Source organism: Lonchura striata, chromosome 37, assembly GCF_046129695.1.
Source record: "Lonchura striata isolate bLonStr1 chromosome 37, bLonStr1.mat, whole genome shotgun sequence".
NCBI lineage: Eukaryota > Metazoa > Chordata > Aves > Passeriformes > Estrildidae > Lonchura > Lonchura striata.
This window is the reverse complement of record NC_134639.1, coordinates 3,285,088-3,292,587: the sequence shown is the minus strand read 5'-3', so window position 1 is coordinate 3,292,587 and position 7,500 is coordinate 3,285,088.

Here is a 7,500-nt window from a genome sequence, read left to right as displayed (position 1 = left end):
AAAGCCCGGCCGCGTCGACCCCCGGCTGCCGGCCACTGCCACCGGACCGGCTGCCGGAAAAATGCCTGCCGGAGCGGGCCCCGGCTTAAGGCCAGGCGGAAAAGGGACGAGGCGCCGCCGCCTCACCTGCCACCGATCGTCCCAGGGGGGCCGCCCCCCCTTCAACCGGGCCGGCACGGCAGCCGACCGGAGCGGAGCAACACACACGCGGGGCTTCTCACCGCCTCGCTGCGGCCAGCGAGCGGCTTCTCGACACGGTCTTTCGGGCCGTCTCTCTCGGCTCTCGGCTCTCTCTCTGGTGGCCCTTCACACTGCCCATTCTCTTCTCTCTGGCTTCTCGGGCAGCTCTCCCCCCGAAAGAGCGCCCTGGGCAGGACGGGAACCGGGACCAAGCCACGCGGCTCACCCGGCCTAGGCGGCACTCGCTCTGCCCCGACGACCGCGCGGCGCGGCCGCCCTATCCTCCGCCTTGCGACGCAGGCACCCTGGAAACCTGCGGGGACGCGGCCCGTCACCTCGCTCCCAATATACGGAAAGATAAGTCCAAGGCCGCCGACGCCTCCAAGGAGACGAGTGGAAGTCGACCGGGAGGGTGCGCCAGCGCAGGCCGACCGCTACGTCGACATAGCCGGAGGCAGCCTGGAACAGCGACCCCTTGGTGAACTTCCGCAGGCGGCCGCGACACCAGGTCTACCCGGGCGGACGGAGACCAGGTCTACCCCGGCTCCGGGATACCAGGTCTACCCCGGCCGCCGGGTACAAGGTCTACCCCGTCTCCGGGATACCAGGTCTACCCCGGCCGCCGGGTACAAGGTCTACCCCGGCTCCTGGATACCAGGTCTACCCCGGCCGCCGGGTACAAGGTCTACCCCGGCTCCTGGATACCAGGTCTACCCCGGCCGCCGGGTACAAGGTCTACCCCGTCTCCGGGATACCAGGTCTACCCCGGCCGCCGGGTACAAGGTCTACCCCGTCTCCGGGATACCAGGTCTACCCCGGCCGCCGGGTACAAGGTCTACCCCGTCTCCTGGATACCAGGTCTACCCCGGCCGCCGGGTACAAGGTCTACCCCGGCTCCTGGATACCAGGTCTACCCCGGCCGCCGGGTACAAGGTCTACCCCGGCTCCTGGATACCAGGTCTACCCCGGCCGCCGGGTACAAGGTCTACCCCGTCTCCGGGATACCAGGTCTACCCCGGCCGCCGGGTACAAGGTCTACCCCGGCTCCGGGATACCAGGTCTACCCCGGCCGCCGGGTACAAGGTCTACCCCGGCTCCGGGATACCAGGTCTACCCCGGCCGCCGGGTACAAGGTCTACCCCGGCTCCGGGATACCAGGTCTACCCCGGCCGCCGGGTACAAGGTCTACCCCGTCTCCTGGATACCAGGTCTACCACGGCCGCCGGGTACAAGGTCTACCCCGTCTCCGGGATACCAGGTCTACCCCGGCCGCCGGGTACAAGGTCTACCCCGGCCGCCGGGTACAAGGTCTACCCCGGCTCCGGGATACCAGGTCTACCCCGGCCGCCGGGTACAAGGTCTACCCCGTCTCCTGGATACCAGGTCTACCCCGGCCGCCGGGTACAAGGTCTACCCCGTCTCCGGGGTACCAGGTCTACCCCGGCCGCCGGGTACAAGGTCTACCCCGTCTCCGGGATACCAGGTCTACCCCGGCCGCCGGGTACAAGGTCTACCCCGGCTCCGGGATACCAGGTCTACCCCGGCCGCCGGGTACAAGGTCTACCCCGTCTCCGGGATACCAGGTCTACCCCGGCCGCCGGGTACAAGGTCTACCCCGGCTCCGGGATACCAGGTCTACCCCGGCCGCCGGGTACAAGGTCTACCCCGTCTCCGGGATACCAGGGCTACCCCGGCCGCCGGGTACAAGGTCTACCCCGGCTCCGGGATACCAGGTCTACCCCGGCCGCCGGGTACAAGGTCTACCCCGTCTCCTGGATACCAGGTCTACCCCGGCCGCCGGGTACAAGGTCTACCCCGTCTCCTGGATACCAGGTCTACCCCGGCCGCCGGGTACAAGGTCTACCCCGGCTCCTGGATACCAGGTCTACCCCGGCCGCCGGGTACAAGGTCTACCCCGTCTCCGGGATACCAGGTCTACCCCGGCCGCCGGGTACAAGGTCTACCCCGTCTCCTGGATACCAGGTCTACCCCGGCCGCCGGGTACAAGGTCTACCCCGTCTCCTGGATACCAGGTCTACCCCGGCCGCCGGGTACAAGGTCTACCCCGCCTCCTGGATACCAGGTCTACCCCGGCCGCCGGGTACAAGGTCTACCCCGGCTCCTGGATACCAGGTCTACCCCGGCCGCCGGGTACAAGGTCTACCCCGTCTACGGGATACCAGGTCTACCCCGGCCGCCGGGTACAAGGTCTACCCCGGCTCCGGGATACCAGGTCTACCCCGGCCGCCGGGTACAAGGTCTACCCCGGCTCCGGGATACCAGGTCTACCCCGGCCGCCGGGTACAAGGTCTACCCCGTCTCCGGGATACCAGGTCTACCCCGGCCGCCGGGTACAAGGTCTACCCCGTCTCCTGGATACCAGGTCTACCCCGGCCGCCGGGTACAAGGTCTACCCCGTCTCCGGGATACCAGGTCTACCCCGGCCGCCGGGTACAAGGTCTACCCCGTCTCCGGGATACCAGGTCTACCCCGGCCGCCGGGTACAAGGTCTACCCCGTCTCCGGGATACCAGGTCTACCCCGGCCGCCGGGTACAAGGTCTACCCCGGCTCCTGGATACCAGGTCTACCCCGGCCGCCGGGTACAAGGTCTACCCCGGCTCCTGGATACCAGGTCTACCCCGGCCGCCGGGTACAAGGTCTACCCCGGCTCCTGGATACCAGGTCTGCCCCGGCCGCCGGGTACAAGGTCTACCCCGGCTCCTGGATACCAGGTCTACCCCGGCCGCCGGGTACAAGGTCTACCCCGGCTCCGGGATACCAGGTCTACCCCGGCCGCCGGGTACAAGGTATACCACGTCTCCTGGATACCAGGTCTACCCCGGCCGCCGGGTACAAGGTCTACCCCGGCTCCTGGATACCAGGTCTACCCCGGCCGCCGGGTACAAGGTCTACCCCGTCTCCGGGATACCAGGTCTACCCCGGCCGCCGGGTACAAGGTCTACCCCGTCTCCGGGATACCAGGTCTACCCCGGCCGCCGGGTACAAGGTCTACCCCGGTTCCTGGATACCAGGTCTACCCCGGCCGCCGGGTACAAGGTCTACCCCGGCTCCGGGATACCAGGTCTACCCCGGCCGCCGGGTACAAGGTCTACCCCGGCTCCTGGATACCAGGTCTACCCCGGCCGCCGGGTACAAGGTCTACCCCGTCTCCTGGATACCAGGTCTACCCCGGCCGCCGGGTACAAGGTCTACCCCGGCTCCTGGATACCAGGTCTACCCCGGCCGCCGGGTACAAGGTCTACCCCGGCTCCGGGATACCAGGTCTACCCCGGCCGCCGGGTACAAGGTATACCACGTCTCCTGGATACCAGGTCTACCCCGGCCGCCGGGTACAAGGTCTACCCCGGCTCCTGGATACCAGGTCTACCCCGGCCGCCGGGTACAAGGTCTACCCCGTCTCCGGGATACCAGGTCTACCCCGGCCGCCGGGTACAAGGTCTACCCCGGCTCCGGGATACCAGGTCTACCCCGGCCGCCGGGTACAAGGTCTACCCCGGCTCCGGGATACCAGGTGTAGCCCGGGGGGCCGGACAACGGGTCTACCCCGGCGCCCGGAGGAAAAGTCTATTCCGGGGCCATGGCAAGAGGTATTTCCCCATACCCGGGTAGTAGAGCGTTTCTCAATGGCCGGCTTTACCTTTTTTTGCCTGGTGGGGGTGGGGGGGGCGGGCGCGAGCGGGGGGGCTCGGTGTGGGTTTTTGTGGGGGGTGGGGGAATGTGCGTTGCGGGACTTTTGGTTCGAGTTTTCTGGGTTTGTTTTAGGAGTTACGGGGTTATCCCTTTGTTTTTTGTGGCTTGGTTCCCCTTGGTCTGGTTTGGGGTTCGGGTTTCATTTCCCGCGCTTCCCCTTTCCTCCCTTCTCGAAGAGAACGACTCTTCTGTTCCCTCGGCGCAAGAAACTGATCCGGAAAAGGAATTTTCTTGGCGAACTTTATTTCTTTCCCTCTGGTACCCAGAGCGATCCCAGACGAAGCTGACAGGCAGCCTGCGTCAGCCTGCCGTCGAAGCAGCGTCAGCAGCCCCCTCCGCCCGGGGTGCCGCGCAGCCCTACCCGGCCGAACGGAATTTCAGTGGGGCCAGCGCGCAAGGGAAGCGAGGGAGGGAGGGAGGGACGGGGGGGCGGGGGGGGGAAGGGAGGGAGAGAGAGACAGAGAGAGAGGGGCACGGTGACACACACGCCGGCTCCACACACTCGCAATCCGACGCCGCCCCCTCAGAGCCCGCCCATCGACGGTTGGGGGCGCCCCGCCTGAAGACTTTCCCCGCCTCCGCCCATCGACGGTTGGGGGCGCCCCGCCCTGCCCCATCAGACTCCCCGGCGCCGCTCGCAGACTACTTTCCCCACCCCCGTCGCCGTCCCCCGCCCGCTCTCTCCTCGGCCGGTTCGCACACCCGCAGCGGCGGGAGGGCCAGGAGCGGGCCGACACCGAGGAAGGCGGGTCCTTCGGCCAGCAGGGCCGGGGCCCGCGGCAGAGGCGGCCCCTTTGCCGAGAAGCCTTCTCTTCGGCTCTCGCCCAGCCTTCTGCTTTGACGGCCTTCTTTCCTTGACGCTCCAGCCCGGCCTGGCCCCGTCCGAGCCCGGGGCAGGACGGCAGCGGGGTGGGGGGGAGGGGGGTCGAGCGGCTGAAGGCAGTGAGGGATCCGGAGACGGAGGCAGGAGCCGGGCCGCTGTCGCTTTGGGCACGGAGGAGGCGGGAGCGCTGCCGGCTCCCAACGGCCGGCTCCTTCCCTCTCTAGACCGGCGCCGGGCGGCCGGAGGGTGGGTCGTGCGCGGGACAGCAGGTCCGCCCGGGACACCAGGGCGACAGGTCTGCCGCAGCAGCCGGGCGGCCGGAGGCCGGGCCCGGAGTAGGACGACAGGTCTACCCCGGCTCCCGGAAGACCAGGTCTACCCCGAGGCTTCCGTGCACCAGGTCTACCCCGGCTCCCGGAACACCAGGTCTACCCCGGCTCCAGGGGAACAGGCCTACCCCGGCGCCCGGAATTCCAGGTCTACCCCGGCTCCCGGAAGACCAGGTCTACCCCGGCTCCAGGAGAACAGGCCTACCCCGGCGCCCGGAATTCCAGGTCTACCCCGGCTCCCGGAAGACCAGGTCTACCCCGGCGCCCGGAAGACCAGGTCTACCCCGAGGCTTCCGTGCACCAGGTCTACCCCGGCGCCCGGAAGACCAGGTCTACCCCGAGGCTTCCGTGCACCAGGTCTACCCCGGCGCCCGGAACACCAGGTCTACCCCGGCTCCAGGGGAACAGGCCTACCCCGGCGCCCGGAATTCCAGGTCTACCCCGGCGCCCGGAAGACCAGGTCTACCCCGAGGCTTCCGTGCACCAAGTCTACCCCGGCGCTCGGAACACCAGGTCTACCCCGGCTCCCGGAACACCAGGTCTACCCCGGCTCCAGGGGAACAGGCCTACCCCGGCGCCCGGAATTCCAGGTCTACCCCGGCGCCCGGAAGACCAGGTCTACCCCGAGGCTTCCGTGCACCAAGTCTACCCCGGCGCTCGGAACACCAGGTCTACCCCGGCTCCCGGAACACCAGGTCTACCCCGGCTCCAGGGGAACAGGCCTACCCCGGCGCCCGGAATTCCAGGTCTACCCCGGCGCCCGGAAGACCAGGTCTACCCCGAGGCTTCCGTGCACCAAGTCTACCCCGGCGCTCGGAACACCAGGTCTACCCCGGCTCCCGGAACACCAGGTCTACCCCGGCTCCAGGGGAACAGGCCTACCCCGGCGCCCGGAATTCCAGGTCTACCCCGGCTCCCGGAAGACCAGGTCTACCCCGGCTCCCGGAAGACCAGGTCTACCCCGGCTCCAGGGGAACAGGCCTACCCCGGCGCCCGGAATTCCAGGTCTACCCCGGCTCCCGGAAGACCAGGTCTACCCCGGCTCCAGGAGAACAGGCCTACCCCGGCGCCCGGAATTCCAGGTCTACCCCGGCTCCCGGAAGACCAGGTCTACCCCGGCGCCCGGAAGACCAGGTCTACCCCGAGGCTTCCGTGCACCAGGTCTACCCCGGCGCCCGGAAGACCAGGTCTACCCCGAGGCTTCCGTGCACCAGGTCTACCCCGGCGCCCGGAACACCAGGTCTACCCCGGCTCCAGGGGAACAGGCCTACCCCGGCGCCCGGAATTCCAGGTCTACCCCGGCGCCCGGAAGACCAGGTCTACCCCGAGGCTTCCGTGCACCAAGTCTACCCCGGCGCTCGGAACACCAGGTCTACCCCGGCTCCCGGAACACCAGGTCTACCCCGGCTCCAGGGGAACAGGCCTACCCCGGCGCCCGGAATTCCAGGTCTACCCCGGCGCCCGGAAGACCAGGTCTACCCCGAGGCTTCCGTGCACCAAGTCTACCCCGGCGCTCGGAACACCAGGTCTACCCCGGCTCCCGGAACACCAGGTCTACCCCGGCTCCAGGGGAACAGGCCTACCCCGGCGCCCGGAATTCCAGGTCTACCCCGGCGCCCGGAAGACCAGGTCTACCCCGAGGCTTCCGTGCACCAAGTCTACCCCGGCGCTCGGAACACCAGGTCTACCCCGGCTCCCGGAACACCAGGTCTACCCCGGCTCCAGGGGAACAGGCCTACCCCGGCGCCCGGAATTCCAGGTCTACCCCGGCTCCCGGAAGACCAGGTCTACCCCGGCTCCCGGAAGACCAGGTCTACCCCGGCTCCAGGGGAACAGGCCTACCCCGGCGCCCGGAATTCCAGGTCTACCCCGGCTCCCGGAAGACCAGGTCTACCCCGGCTCCAGGAGAACAGGCCTACCCCGGCGCCCGGAATTCCAGGTCTACCCCGGCTCCCGGAAGACCAGGTCTACCCCGGCGCCCGGAAGACCAGGTCTACCCCGAGGCTTCCGTGCACCAGGTCTACCCCGGCGCCCGGAAGACCAGGTCTACCCCGAGGCTTCCGTGCACCAGGTCTACCCCGGCGCCCGGAACACCAGGTCTACCCCGGCTCCAGGGGAACAGGCCTACCCCGGCGCCCGGAATTCCAGGTCTACCCCGGCGCCCGGAAGACCAGGTCTACCCCGAGGCTTCCGTGCACCAAGTCTACCCCGGCTCCCGGAACACCAGGTCTACCCCGGCTCCAGGGGAACAGGCCTACCCCGGCGCCCGGAATTCCAGGTCTACCCCGGCGCCCGGAAGACCAGGTCTACCCCGAGGCTTCCGTGCACCAAGTCTACCCCGGCGCTCGGAACACCAGGTCTACCCCGGCTCCCGGAAGACCAGGTCTACCCCGGCTCCAGGAGAACAGGCCTACCCCGGCGCCCGGAATTCCAGGTCTACCCCGGCTCCCGGAAGA